Source organism: Pongo abelii, chromosome 6 (assembly GCF_028885655.2).
Source record: "Pongo abelii isolate AG06213 chromosome 6, NHGRI_mPonAbe1-v2.0_pri, whole genome shotgun sequence".
Taxonomy (NCBI): domain Eukaryota; kingdom Metazoa; phylum Chordata; class Mammalia; order Primates; family Hominidae; genus Pongo; species Pongo abelii.
This window is the reverse complement of record NC_071991.2, coordinates 134,827,795-134,842,413: the sequence shown is the minus strand read 5'-3', so window position 1 is coordinate 134,842,413 and position 14,619 is coordinate 134,827,795. Positions and strand designations below refer to the sequence as shown.

The window sequence follows — 14,619 nt, the reverse complement described above, 5'->3', positions numbered from 1 at the left end:
GGTCAGGAGATCACGAGGTCAGGAGATCAAGACCATCCTGGCTAACATGGTGAAACCCCGTCTCTACTAAAAATACAAAAAATTAGCCGGGCGTGGTGGCGGGTGCCTGTAGTCCTAGCTACTCAGGAGGCTGAGGCAGGAGAATGGCGTGAACCTGGGAGGCGGAGCTTGCAGTGAGCTGAGACCGTGCCACTGCACTCCAGCCTGGGCGACAGCGAGACTCCATCTCAAAAAAAAAAAAAAAAAGAATTTAAAAAATTCTTTGAAAAGATAAATAAAACAAAATTCTGAGAAGTCTGATTTAAAAGAAAAAAGTACTGAAAACAGAAAGAAATATACCTGCAAGGCTTTCCCCATATCATTCTTCCTCCAAGGCACCCAGAGTATTTTTGTGCCAAGCGGCCCTTTCCCCTCCAAATTGCAACTGACCCGGCTCTGTTGGATCTTCTCAGCATTTTCCCATGGTTTTAAACTTTAAAATAGTCCCTTAGATCCATCAACCTCCCTTTTTCTCAGGCAGAGTGAGAGGCAATTAATATAAAGAGGATGAATTAGATTTCTATCATTACTGGAACTGGTTGCATTTATATTAAATGTTTCCACTTAGAAACATTATAATTTTAAAGGAAGATATACACATGCCTACTTATATGCAGGTCCTATGGGAAAGACTATAATTCCAAAGTAGGATACACAATGTGTATAGTGTCTTCAAAACCTGTGAATATAATAACAAATATTTTAGAACCAAGTTTGAAATGAATTGGTGAGAAGTGGTTGACTGACATTATTACTGCTGGGACCATAATGATTTTTTTTTAAGTTAAAAAAAAATGTTTTCAGTGTCCAAGGAAGTTCTATTTAAAATGACATGATTCTGGAAATGTATTTGCTCTTATCATTAATTGTACCACCACGATTAGTGACAAGACTATATTTCATTTGGCAGAAGATTAATAAGGAGGGAATGTACTTAAATTTTAGCAGACCAAATCTATTTGAGTTGTAAGGAAGAATTTTGCCACTTGAGGGTCTATGAGATAAGAAAATAGGCATGGAATGAAAACTCTGACATATTCTTCTTAAGTTTTCTTTGAGAAAAGGACTGACTCACCTCTGAGTCAGATGGGTTAAGAGCAGGCAGGTAAAGGGGCTAGGAGACACTGCTTTTGTTTCTGAATCAGAGTAACCTTTTTCCAGTTCTTAGATTTTGTAGTTTGTAAGAAACCCCCAAATGACTGAAAGAGGTGTACTTTTTCTCAATGTCCCCAAGTCCTGAAAGAACTAAAATGGACTGTCACACAAATAATATCTTACCACTAGACTAAGACACAGGGGAAACAGTGTAGTGAACCACACCGAGGGCAGATATTCAATCCAGATAACTGTCTAGGCAGGTATCTGGTACCCAATCAGCTGCACAGGGCTAATGGGTTTTTATGATTGACAGAGGATTTCTGTCGACAAGGAAAGATAATGCTATCAAATGTTTAACTATAATGTGTGAGGTCTGATTTGTGATTTCATTTGAATCCTAAGAAACAGAGTAAACAATTCAGTCAATCATGTATTGAACAAATCAATATTGGGCACCTTCAGTGACTGAAGTCAGGTACTGAAGATATAAACCTAAAGAAGAAATAATTATTGCCGTTGAAGAGCTTATATTTAAAGGGGAAATATTAGACTAATTATTATAGTTCCTACTAATAAGTGCTATTATGGATATATGCATAGAGTGTTCTGGAAACAAGAGGAAATATAATTTGCTGCTTTTTTTTAGATTTAACTTTTTTGACCCTAGAAAGGATGAATATTTGAAGAATTAACAAAAATGTCAGCCTCAAAGAAAAAAATAGGCTTATTAAGGGTTCTGTGTGTATTTTCTTCATCTTTTACATATGAACAGATAAGTATTTGTCCTTCCTCATTGTGTAAACCAGAAATGTCTCTCAAATAATGGAAAACACTCAATGGTAATTCAACATCCCTGTATGCTATGTGTGCTTAAGGAAATTTGGACAACCGAGAAATTATTTGGAGATATCAAGACACCCAATAATACTTTAAACTGAAAAACTGGCCTTTTTAGTATAGTCTGCAATTGCAATTCTGAATCACTATATTGAGAGGATAAAGCCCAGAAACCTCCTGTGTTCTGAAAACTCAGATGTTCTAGGCTGATTATGGGAGAAATAACTTCATTCCCCTCTGGTCCTCAACTATTTTCTTTACTCAGTTTCTCCTGGGAACATTAGGTTATGGCCCGAACTTAATAAAAAGGGTAATTGTGCTTATTGTGAAAGCGTCAGGTTCTCAACAGGAGGACAGACTATTGGACAGCATTTTGAGTTTGGAAATATTCTTTGAGCTTCACAATCAGATAAGCGGGAGAAAATTAATCTTCTTAGTGGAATGCAGGTTTTGCTGAAATGTATCTTAGAGATGAAATCAGTGCTGTCAGGATAAAGATGGCTCCTGGCATCTGTTTCACTGAGATAGTTGGGTCCCATTTCTACCTACCTTTGACATCCCTGCTTACCTTTGACTGGTCTCAATCTTGCTCACCCCGGATACTCATTCCAGCTGGAAGAATACAGGATAGCTGACATATGTCTTCCTTCTTCTTTTTCTTCTTGACTTACCTCGAGTTTGAAATGAATTGGTGAATTACTCTATTTGGCAAGCACATAATAACGCTCTATTCCTATGGGTGTGTGAAATATTTAATAAGAGATTTTGCTTTGTTATTTTTAGAATTGTTCCTCAATCAGTTATGCATATGGAGGCCCTAAACCACTCAGAGGAAATGGATTTAAATTTACCTTTCCAAGTTCAGTTAGTGGAAGAGTTAGAACAGAATTCCCTGTGTACCACATCTTATTTTGACTGACATTGAAAGAAAAACAAACAAACTTAGTTTGATGTTAAACGTCCATTTTATTTGAAATAATCCCAGGAAATTCTCGCCTTTCATTGCCATGAGTTCCAAGTTTTGCCAATGATTACAGCATGAGGAAATATTAGTGTTAAGTGGCTCTCTTTTTACATTTGTAAAAGCTGGCAGCCATATTTATTCACACTTCAGGAATACTGTGAATGTGAGGCAGTATTGATTGGATCCCTCTTTAAAGCATGTGAGTTCCTTGGATGACGAAACTGTGCATTTCTCCCTCTGTCTCCATAGCACTTTGCACCATACCTAGAATGGTAGGCATTCAACAAGGCAGGCTTTTGGGATGAATAGAAGGATGTTCCATTCATAGAACATCCCTTGATAGAAAAGGTGTTCTGTCAAACCAAAATAGATACATGTCTATTTCTATTGCTATACTAAACCCAGTACTTATCAAATTATAACAAAATAATAATGATAACAAAATAATATGTAAAATATTGACCATTTTTGTTAGGCTGTGGGTTCCATTTACATATTTCAAATTTGAATATAAGTATGCTTGATCCAGGGAATTCACAGATCAAAATAATAAAGATGCACTTGAATGCCTGACTTGGAGCAATGTTGGTATTTCACAAGCAAGAACGTAAAAGGTAAGTATGGTGGGTATAGGAAGTTGTGGGCACTGTTGGTGAGCACAGTGGCAGGTAGGGTGGCAAGGAGGAATTGTTTCCCAGGCATTCACCTCCAAAATAAACTGTTGGTCCATTTGCTGCATTCTCCAACTTCCACCAACCCTCTTGTTTTCTCAATGTGTCTGCCTTAGGTGAATAATTTGATTAAACAGATCTAAAGTGTGAAAGAGTGATCATTTTGAAATATTTTCAAAAAAAATTTGCTTGCAAACCTCAAGTTGCTGGGATGTGGAGCAATAGTCACTTACCATATTCGGCGTAGAGTTGAGGAATGTGAGAGGGATGTCATATTATCACTGGAAATGGTGGTGGTTGAGTTATTTCGGGCATGGGACTTCTTTGTGGTACTTCTGGGGCCCTCTGAACCCCCAACTCTAAGAAGATCAGAACAAGAGATATCTCAACACCATGCTAGCACTACTTATTTGGAATTCAGGGAGATAGAGACCACATTCTCGCCCCCCCGCTCCACCTTTTTTTTTTTTTTTACCTTTCTGGATGATTGTGTCAGGCATCACGCGTAAGAACAACAATCCTCTACCAGTTTTCTCCAATACTCTGTGAGATGCTGGTCTTACTCCATGACTCCCTTACAATCTCCTTAAAGGTGGGAATGGAATGTTATAAGTTAAGTACCTCCCACAGCTCTTGGAATAGAGTTAAGTACATAGCAGTTCTTAATATCTAACACTGGAGTCATTGAATTATTCTCACAGTCTGTCGAGCCCATTTTAATTTCTTGTTTTCAATATTACTATGATTTATCTGCATTCATTATATTTTTTTTTCACAGAGCTCCTTGAACTGATCTATAACTGAGAAACTCTCTTGTCCTTAGACACATTAGAGTCAGGAGGAAGCAGACAATGTTTAGATTCTGTTCCCACCCTCTCCTGAGAAGGGTGGGGTGGGAGGAGATGTTGTCAGAAAGCTTCTGGGGTATGTTACAGTTATCTTCAGAGGTGCCAAACCAGCTTCCAACCCCGCCTAGTTTTGTCTTCCATTTTCTAAAACTGGGATCAGAAGTCCTTATTTGGATTTCCTAAAAATAAGTAGCTGTGGCTGAGCCCTTACTCAGTTACCACAGGGAGATATTGCATATCCGGGATCACGAGATAAGTGAGGTGCCTTGCTTATAAGCCCCACGTGCTAAGACTAAACGTGGCTCTCATGTGACTTGCCTTCACAATCCAGAGCTCCCTCATGTTTCAACTTATGCTTAAAAAGAAAAAAAAGAAGTCCACATTTACAAAATCCAGATGGATTATGTCTCAACAGAAGCTGTTGGCCGGGGTTCCCAGAGTCACTAGGATAAAGCTGGCAGCTTCGCTTTTTCTAAAGGGTCCTTCCTCCTGGCTCTCCGGGTATGTCTCTGTAGGCTGGATTTTAGAATAATGTGCCTTTTCTATTTCTTCACCCTTTTTTTAGAAAGTGGGCTGGCAACTATATTGCAGAGACTGATTTCTAAAGGCAAGCCACCCATCCTTTATTGCTTCACAACTGTGCTGGGTTTAATTATTTCTTTTTTCATTTTGTCTACAGAATGCTAAAATGTGATGGCTACGTCATCAGGATGAATAAGCTTGTGAAGTGTTATTTTCTCCAACTTCATCTCTTTATTTTATCTATTTCTTTTCTGTGCCCACCGTCCACTTTTGCCCATTCTTCCGCAATCTCTCTACTCATAGATTTCAAACTCCTTTGCCCTCATTTTGTTGCAGTTCTTAAAAGGTAACAGTAGGTGGCAGTAAAATTTTAAACTCGAAAGACATTCAGGCGACTCAGCTAACTTGAGGGTATACAGAAAGTATGGAATGGTAAATGCTAAAGGTAAAACAGTGTTTTTTTAAAAATTTGTTTTTAAACTTTTTAATTGACTAATTGCATGTATTTATTGTGTACAACATGATTTTTTGAAGTACATATACATTGTTGAGTGGCTAAACCTGGCTAATCAATGAATGCGTTACATCACACAGTTATTTTTGTGGTGAGGACACTTAATATGCACTCTCTGTGCATTTCTTAAGAATATGTTATATCATCATTAACCAAAGTCACCATGTTGTACAATGGATCTTTTGAACTTAGTCTGCTGAACTGTAATTATATGGCCTTTGACCAATATCTCCCCAACCTCAACAGTGCTATTTTCTAAAAGCCAAATATATCTAAATATAGGAATCTGTTTTAAAAAAACAACAAGATATTTCAAGCACAGCTCACATGGGGGTCATCAAGGCATATATTTGGGTAGGCAAGTCTTAAAGACTGGGAAATTATGATAATAAAGGGAATTGGTAGAAATTTGTATCAAATGAGGAACTCACCAAGCAGCCTTTATTATTTACATGCTGGAAATTATTTCCTTCCCTCCACACAAATGCTCATCTCTGTCTTCTTCCATTTTGCTCTTTCTGCACCCCTTCCCTCTGTTGGTCGTGAATGTTACCTTTGAGGCTGCTTGGCATTGCCTGAATGGGTTTGTGACCACTTGAATAGAGAATGTGTTTGTCTTTCTGTCATTTCAATGCCACTCTGTGTGTTTGCTGTAACTTTCATCTCTCACTCTCATTCTCGCCTGCTCTCTTTTACTGTATGTGCTTTGTTCACTGTTTTAAAAGAAATATTCATAATTAGAAGGACCAAAAGCAAACAAAGAGAGGATTATGTAGTCGATGGAGATTTGCAGTGCTGTGGGATTTCTGGTCCTATTTTACCTAATTAGAGATGCTTTGGGGCGAGAGTGATAATGGTGAAGATGTCACATAGATCCATGGTCTCGTTCTTTCTCCCTTGGGTCCTCCAGTGATGTCACAGGCCTGGCAAACTAGTTCTCCAGGATAGGCAATGCACCCTTGAGAGATGCTCAAGGGAAGAAAGCTATTGCCCAGAGATGATAATCTGCAGCCATGCTTTCACAGCACAGTAAATCATACCTTTGCTCACTTGATTTGAATGAAGATTCTTGTCTACCAACAGTTTTAGGAAATAGATGGAATTTATGTAGCATCACCACTTCACGGTAAAACAGAAGAAAAACAAAGATGGTGTTTCTGCAGTTGTGATGCAGACCCTTGAAATGTGCCTGGAGAGAATGCCCAACTGGGAAATCAGTTTTCATTCGGGACTACATAGGAGTGTAACAGAGGACAAGCATCATGGCTCAAGAAGCAGGGAGGAAAGTTGAACCTGGGGAATGCTGACCAGGCATGAACATTCTTACATGTTCAAAATAGGAAAAAGGTGTGAGCACATGGTGGGAGGCTGTTCTATCCAGGAAAGACTGGATTCCACCCAACTGTGACAAAGGTAAATGAGAAAGTCCAGGAAACTCTCAGGGCTGTGGTCAGGAGAGGGGAAAAGAAATACAAGTAAATGACTGAAACGACAGAGAAAGAGCATTCAGAGCTGACATAAAGAGCTTCTCTTTCTCTTCCTGAGTAGGATGGATAATCACTTGATGTTTATAGAAAGTGGTCTTTTTGCTGTGGTTCTCATCCTCAAAGCTAGACAGTGAAGAGGAAAGACAGGCATGAAAGGGAAATTGAATAAAATACACATATAGTGAGTTGTTTTCAGTGTGTGGACATATGTGTGCTGCTTTGTTCCCCAACAAGAACTTCACAATAAGGAGTGGTGTACTTATTTGTAGTGTGCTGTGTAGGGTGTAGAAGGAGCACAGTGTCTAGCTTCCCCAGCATTCCCGCTTTGTTTCCTATTGTTATTGCAGGATGGTAACCAGAAAATGAAGGGGCCTTGGCTATTTCAGTGAGGCCCGTGAATTGGATGAGTATCTCCCACCTCTTCTACTCCATCCACAGTCTGTGGTCCTGGGGAATCCCACTGCTGAGTGTTTTCAGAATATGAATCTATGCTCTTGTGCCTATTTAAACTCTGCTGTCACACCTGTCCTGCATGTTTATCTTAAGCCCATCTCTATGTGGTGGCCCCATCCCTTGGCCAACTCCCCACCAGGTGATGGTTTAGCAGTGCTGAGTAGAAGGTATATGTGTTGGGGACACTGGGAATAGAGATAGACATTCATTTGTAGATGTTTCTTTACAGAAAGTAAGAGTCCCATGTAGAGGCATCCCCAATATTTATCTAATCTATCCTTTGTTCTTTAGGAAAGACTAATGGATAATCTATTGACATCCTATCTCCAAAGAAGGAAATGATGTAGCCATTCTGAGGAAGGGCCAAGTAGGAAGGCCATGGGTGCTTTTAAATTAAAGCCATGAGATGATGAAGAAAAAAAAAAAAAGCAAAATACGCATAGAGTCTAAAAAAAATAAAAAGAAAGAAAACTGGACAGTGTTATTCAAATGAAAAGGATATTGTGTTAGGATCAGCTTGTAAGTTTTGATCATTTCATGAAGCTTACCAAGAAAACGCACATATCTAAAACCTATTGTAAAGTATATTATACCAGATATAAAGACTGAAATAGTCATGACACCCATTATTTCATTTCCAGGTTTATTGACTAAAAACGATAAAACATCATAAGAGGTGCAATACTTTATAAAGACCTTTGCCTTCCCAAATATAATACTCATTTGCTTTTATGTATTGCTCTTTGCTGGTAGAAAACTGGGCACATTTTTCAGTGCCCTTAAGCCTTGTAATCGATCTACTAGAAAGATAAAAGGCTTTGAAGGAAAATTTGTGGATTGAAGGCAATCTAAAAAAAGTATCTTTGAGTTTCTTAGAGATGCTTGAGTTTAGATAGAGTGCTGTCTATAATGCAGCAGCCACTAGCCAATATGTGCTGAATGTCTTGTTCCCTGATTTGTGATGTCTCTATATATTAATCTAATAAAGTGATTCATTCCAAGATATTATAGCTGTGTTTAGCTGGGTAATTTCATATATTCAGACTGCCATGACAACACCCCGTTCCAGAGCAACAAACCTACTTCCTTGGGAACCTGGAGACTTGTCTGAAGCTGACTGCCTCAAACACAGATTTCTGTTTTGTCTTGTTTTGTTTTTTGTTTGTTTGTTTGAAGTTTGTGACTTTAAAAATTCAAGGGACTTTTGCTTTTGGATCCATAATATGACTGTGCTGGTTTCAGTATGAAAATATTTTAATTTTTACCAGTTAAATTACATAATATTCTATCTAAAATAGCATTTTGTTCTCCCAGAGCTTCCCTTTTTTTCAAGTTTCTCTGTGTATCCTAGTTTGAAAAGTTGTCTTTATTTTAGAGACAATATGGATATTCTCATAAGCAGGGTTAATATTGGGAAGGGTACTTTCACCAGCAAATATTCAGATCAAGATTCATGGAAGAGGAAATTCAAAGTAAAAAAAAATATATATATATGTATATATATAAAGATATGTATATAATTAAAAATATGTAACTATATATTATTTTAATTTTTGATTTTTTTGAGACAGAGTTTCACTCTTGTTGTCCAGGCAGGAGTGTAATGGTGCAATCTTGGCTCACTGCAACCTCCGCCTCCTGGGTTCAAGTGATTCTCCTGCCTTAGCCCCCCAAGTAGCTGGGATTACAGGTGCGTGCCACCATGCCCGGCTAATTTTTGTTTTTGTTTTTTTTTTTTAGTAGAGACAGGGTTTCACCATGTTGGCCAGGCTGGTGTCAAACTCCTGATCTCAGGTGATCCGCCTGCCTTGGCCTCCCAAAGTGCTGGGATTACAGGGGTGAGCCACCATGCCCAGCTATTATTCTAGTTCTTTAAAAATAATTTTAAAATTGACATAAAATTATTATGTATTGTATACAACATGATGTTGTGAAGTATATATAGCCATTAATTATGTAGCTAATTAACGTATGCATTACCATGCATAGTTATAAATTTTATTGTGAGAGCACTTAGCATCTACTCTCTTAGCATTTTTTAAGAATGCAATGTATCATCCTTAACTATAGTCAGCATGCTATACAATAAATCTCCTGAACTTATTCTTCCTATCTAACTGTGACTTTGTCTACTTTGATGAGCATCTCTTCCATCTCCCTCACCCGCAAATGCCCCAGCCTCTGGTAACCTCCATTCTACTCTCTACTTCTGTGAAATCAACATTTTAGATTCCACATGAGTGAGATCATGCAGTATTTGTCTTTCTCTACCTGGCTTATTTAGCTTAACATAATATCCTTCAGGTTCATTCATGTTGTTGCAAATGATAGGATTTCCTTCTTTTTATGGCCCACTGGTATTTCATTGTGTATATATATATACCACACGGATATATATACCACATATATCCATTTGTACATTGATGGACACTTAGGTTGATTCCATATCTTGGCTGTTGGTAATTGTGCTATAATAAATGTGGGAATGCAGCTATCTTTTCAGCATGCTGGTTTCACATTCTTTTAATATTTACTTTTAATATTTACCATATGATTGCTGAATCATATGGTAGTTCTATGTTTGTTTTGTTTTTTGAGGAAACTTCATATTATGTAGGTTGTTTCTTTGCTCTGGTGATTGTTTCCTTTGCTGTGTAGAAGCTTTTGAATTTGAGGTAATCCCATTTCTCTATTTTTGCTTTTGTTGCCTGTACTTTTGAGGTCATGTCCAAAATAATCATTGCCCAGACCGAAGTCATGGAGCTTTTCTGTTTTCTTCTAGCAGTTTCATGGTTTGGGGACTTATATTTAAGTCTTTAATCCACTTTGAGTTGATTTTTGCACATGGTATGCAGTAAGAGTCTAATTATATTCTTCTGCATTTAGATATCTGCTTTTCCCAACACTATTTATTGAAAAGACTGTCGTTTCCTTATTATGTATTCTTGGAGCTTTTGTTGAAAATCAGTTGGCTGTAAACATGTAGATTTATTTTCCGGCTCTCTATCCTGTTTCATTGTTCTATTTGTCTGTTTTTATGCCAGTGTCATGCTGATTTGGTTACTATAGCTTTGTAAAATATTTTGAAGTTAGGTAGTGTGATGGCTCCAGCTTTGTTCTTTTGCTCTAGATTGCTTTGGCTATTCAGGGTCTTTTATGGTTTCATACACTTTTTAGGATTGTTTCTACGAATCTGTGAAGAATGTCTTTAGTATTTTGATAGGAATTACATAGAATCTCTAGATTGCTTAAAATATGAACATTTTAGCAATATTAATTATTTTAATTCATGAGAAAGATGTCTTTCCATTTATTTGTATATTTTTCCATTCCTTTCATCAATGTTTCATATCTTAATATATTTTTAATTATTATTTATCTTCTCTTAATCTTTTTTCCCAGTGCAGTGGTGCCACAGTGGAAAAAGCCACAAGTTTCTTTAATAACAACTAGTTCAAAGACTCTGGGCAGACTTTTGCTCTTTTTGCCTCCCTATAACTATTTCTTGATCATTTTTCTTCTTTACGTTTACATTTCACAAATGCTGTATTTACCCCTACCTCCCTTCTTTCCCTCTCTCCCTTCCTCCCTCCCTTCCTCCCTCCCTTCCGCCTTCCCTTCCTTCCCTCCCTCCCTCCTCCTTCTCTCCCTCCCTTCTTCCCTTCGCCTTCCCTTCCTCCCTCACTCCTTCCCTCCCTCCCTCTCTCCTTCCCTCCTTCCTTCCCTCCATTTCTAAATTACACGAAGATTTGTTAATCATTTTTATCTGCTTTATGCCATCATCTTTTTAGTGTGTTCTTTGCCTATGTTTTGTGTTCTCCTCTGGTATTTTTGCGTAGATGTCATGCTGGTTCTTTTCCATTATTACTTGTAATATTTGCATTGGGTCAGCTTTTTTTTTTTCCTCTTTTTGGAGCTTCTAGTTTGGGATGGATGATTGGGCTTAGTGATTTGGTGTGCTGCTCTTAAGTTTGACTTTGTTATCTTCAAACTTTTGCTTAGCAGCACCCTCTTCTAGGTTTGGGTCTACTTCTGGCTAGCAGAACACCCTGGCTCAAAATGGAAGGCTTTCTGCCATAGGTTTTGTTGTGTATAAAATAGTTTATATCTCTTTAGCTGACTAAAATCAAAATTATCTGTTTCTCTAAAACTTAGCTCTATTTTTACTGTACTTGGTAGCTCTTCTTCATGTATGATGGTTTGGGCTTATAAATACCTAGTTTAATCAAAGAGGGTATTTCCTTTACCATTTCTCATCTTCCCTGTCATTTTCCATGGGTTTCAAAAAAATTGAAGGGCAGAGGAATTTTTTTTCTGTGTTACTAACATGGAAGTTTTTCAGTCATAGTCTTTAACTTGACCTCCGCCTTTTAATTTGTCTTCTTGTTCTTTTATGGTTCACTCTCCACTGCTTGCTCATTCCAGAATGTGTGACTTCTCTGCCTCACAATCTTGCTCCATTTAGCTTAGAAGGTAAATTGCAAGCACTTCACAGGGGCCCCACATGCCATGTATGAAATGGCCCCTGCCACTTATTTCTCAAGTCCTTGCCTTTGTTACTCCTTTACATTCTAGCAATACTGAGTTACTTGTATATCTGATAGGATTCTATGCAATTTCATATCTGTACTCCTTTTCACACGCCTATTGCTATTCTGCCTGGAGTTCTTCTCCTTCCTAACTTACCTAATAAGCTCCTCTTTATTCTTCAAAGCCAAGTTCAGATGATTCTTGCTTTTCTAAGCCTTCTTTCACACTTTTCATACTGAATCAATCTCTCTGTCCTCTGTGCTACCTCTTTGCCTCATATATATTTTGATCATTACATGTTTTTTACATTATAATCATGTGTTTACATATTTTTCTTTTCCACTAGATTATGAGTTCCCTGAAATTGTTCTTTGCATTTCCTTCCCTTGGCACATGGCCTGGTAATAATAGGGTCTCGAGTAATAAATTGAATCAACATGAATGGAGAGAGTCAAACCTGAATAATAATGATTTAGGCTTAGTAGGAGAAATATTTTTAAATGCATGGCTTGAATTTTTGTTTTGTATTATTTTGCTGCATTTAAGCAAAATAAAATGCAAAAAGTACCAAAATAAATAAAAACAAAGCAGAAACAAATATGAATATTCTGTAGCTAAAGGACTCATGATCAGGAAAGAAGTGAAGAGGACAGTTATAAGAATGCCAGTAATAGTTTACACTGTAAGGGCAGATGCTTGCTCCAAGATAAAGTATACATGGAGGAAAAATAAACAGTCTGGGATACAACCACATGTTTTTCAGGTGTGGTGAAAAGAATAACCAGGGGGCTTTCCTGCATGCCTCAGTTGTCAGGTTTAAGATAATTATGTGTTTCTGGGATTCAACCTCTGTTGTTAAAATAACTACTTATATTGCTGATTTCAGAATATTTCTTCTCTCCTGAGCTAACTTCTTTCCCCTCCCTCTCTCTTTCTTTCTTTCTTTCTTTTTTGAGACAGAGTTTTACTCTTGTCACCCAGGCTGGAGTGCAATGGCTTGGTCTCGGCTCACGGCAACCTCTGCCTCCCGGGTTCAAGTGATTCTCCTGCCTCAGTCTCCTGAGTAGCTGGGGTTACAGGCACCCACCACCATGCCCAGCTGCTTTTTGTATTTTCAGTAGAGACGGGGTTTCACCATGTTGGCCAGGCTGGTCTCGAAATCCTGACCTCAGGTGATCCACACATGAGTTAACTTTTTATGCCGATTTCCAGCAATAATGGATGATGTGCATGTCTCAGTAGTACAGTGCAGTAACTTGTTGCAGTGAAAGGTGAAATACTGAGTGAGGATGGAAATACTCCATATGTCTTAAAATTCCACAAAGCCAGGCATATGGGAGACATTCAACATGGAAACTCAACATGACTAATTTTCACAAAACACTCTGGAATTGATATTTTATCCACTGCCTGGACATACTGCAGAATGCATCCCCTTGGGACTCTAACGGAGCCATCTGGAATTTTTCAGATTTAATATCAGGGCTTTGCTTTTGCAGAAAGCCAGCAAAGACCTTGCTTCACAAGCTCTCCACTTGAGACATTTAGTTGTCCTTTGGCATGAATTTTACTTTGTTCCTGTAGCTCTGTGACAAATTAATTGCAAACAATCCAAGACACGTTTTTACTTACTTCTCATCAGCAAACACCAGGAGGAAAGATATTTCCTTGTGGCTGATTCTAGTATGACCTAAGCACCTGAAGAAATTAGCTCATCTTATTTAAAATATAGGTTCTCTTTTAGATTCAGCTTCTAATTTCATTTCACCTCTCACTCAATACTCCCCTCCCCAACTTTATTTTTTGTAGTAATTAAGGCAGAATATGGGTGCCTGTGTTTCTGGGTGCTTTTGATGTCCTTTGGCTCTGAGAGTGTCCACATTATAACCAATTGGAGCTTCAGGCACTTTCAAGTCTCTAGGACTTTTCCTTGCAGCTGGCCTAGGAGCAGGCAAACTTGTCTTAAAGATGGTTTGACAGTAACATGATGACCTTTTGGGAAGCTCCAGAATGTGTCAGTCTGAATATCAGTGTGACAGAACTGAGATTAATTCAACTCAACACATTTTAATTAAGGGCTCATCTGTTCTAAATAAGATACAGCCTTAGTTTTCAAGGGGGTTACAACCCAGTGAGAAAGGCTGGTATGTGGATGATAAAAAATAAGGGAATCCAATAGGATGATAAATCAGCCCTACCCAGGGAGGCCAAATGGTGTTTCTCGGGCAGCGATGACTTAGGGATTGTGGCAGGTTTCCGCTCACCACCCCCATGTCCATCTCCCGGAAGCCAATTTTCTTTCCACCAAATCTTGGGACTCTATAGTTTTCATGAAAAAGTCTACTTTAAGAGATTTGCACAGTTGAAATAAATTGATACTTTGCCACTCATTGAGGTTCAAGGCCTTTTCTCCATTACCACTGTGTCTTTATTCTTTACTGTTCACTCACATAATAAACAACAATCTTACTAACCAGTAGATAAAGTCATATCAAGCATCCCAAAGTAGCTAAAAATTATTTTCAACCATTTCTGTATTGACTGAATGATTCTTGCCCTGAGGTTTATCTTCATGTCTCATAAATATTAGTTATAGTAATTGGCAGCTCTATTGCCAAACTCCTGAGTTTATCTTTGGCCATTTCCCTGCTATGGA

The 14,619-nt window shown here is 38.0% G+C and overlaps 1 protein-coding gene across 1 annotated transcript in view; it reads left to right on the top strand.

Moving 5' to 3' along the window:
- Nucleotides 1-14,619, top strand: part of DGKI (diacylglycerol kinase iota) — a 456,754-nt gene that overhangs the window by 389,165 nt on the left and 52,970 nt on the right. The window lies entirely within an intron of this gene.